A 1,105-nucleotide genomic window follows, 5' to 3' on the forward strand; every position below is an offset into this window, starting at 1 on the left:
TTATTCGCAGCCGTCTCTGACGGATTTTCCTCACCTTATTCCTACCCCAGCTCTTGAAGGAGTTCAATTTGAAATCAAACCCCAGTTTATTACGATGATAGAAAGGAAGCAATTTAGTGGAGCTAAGGGTGAAGACCCAAATCTTCATGTTGCAGACTACTGTCAGTATTGCAATACTATAAGGCAAGCTGGGGTCACACAAGACCAAATCAGGGAGATTCTCTTTCCTTTCTCTCTATGTGGAAAAGCTAAATTATGGTTTAATGGTTTAAATAGAACTGCACTTGGTATTACTAACTGGGAGACTCTTATGTTAAATTTTTATAATAAATACTACCCTGCAGAAAGGACAGCCTTATTAAGGGGCGCTATTCAGAACTTTGCCCAAAAGCCAGATGAGCCACTATATGAGGCTTGGGAGAGATTCAAGGATCTGCAGAGAGAGTGTCCCCATCATAACTTAGCGCAGTGGCAATTGATACAAGCTTTTTACAATGGGATTGGAAATTCATCTCGAGCAATTTTAGATTCTGCAGCTAATGGGAGATTTATGAATTTAAATGTTGATAATGCAGGTCAAGTTATCGAAGAGATGGCAATTCACAATTCCCAATATGGGAATCCTAGAGGTTTTGCTAACAAAGGGAAACAAAGTGCTGACTCCGTATCCTTTTTGCAAGCTCAATTAACCTCTATTTGTCAGAGATTAGATAATTTGAGTACTGCTAATTTTTCTAATGTAGCTAATATTTCTGCAATTAATAATAATGTTAATGATGCTTTCTGTGAACATTGTGGAATTGTAGGTCATTGGGAGCAGGAGTGTAGGAGTTCCATGGAGCAGGTTAACGCCTTTCAAACCTATAAGCAAAATAACCCATACTCCAACACCTATAATCCTGGGTATCGGGATCATCCATACCTTTCCTACCGGAGCACCAATGTACAAAATCCTTCACCTCCGCAACAACCGCAACAGGCACCACCACCACAACAGAAATATTACCATCCCAATTCTAGCCAGAATTCTCAACCACAAATTCCTCCACCCTCCGACCCAGCCTTAACAGAAATTAAAGCGATGATAGGAAATATGCAGAAGCAT

The 1,105-nt window shown here is 40.1% G+C and overlaps 1 non-coding gene across 1 annotated transcript; it reads right to left on the minus strand.

Moving 5' to 3' along the window:
* Positions 1-355: 355 nt before the first annotated feature.
* LOC145612862 (small nucleolar RNA R71) lies at positions 356-462 on the minus strand. The gene has a single exon (XR_014106773.1). It is a non-coding gene; the product is annotated as a small nucleolar RNA R71 (small nucleolar RNA).
* Positions 463-1,105: the final 643 nt, after the last annotated feature.

The sequence above is a fragment of the Chenopodium album genome, chromosome 24 (assembly GCF_948465745.1).
Source record: "Chenopodium album chromosome 24, dcCheAlbu1.1, whole genome shotgun sequence".
Lineage (NCBI taxonomy): Eukaryota > Viridiplantae > Streptophyta > Magnoliopsida > Caryophyllales > Amaranthaceae > Chenopodium > Chenopodium album.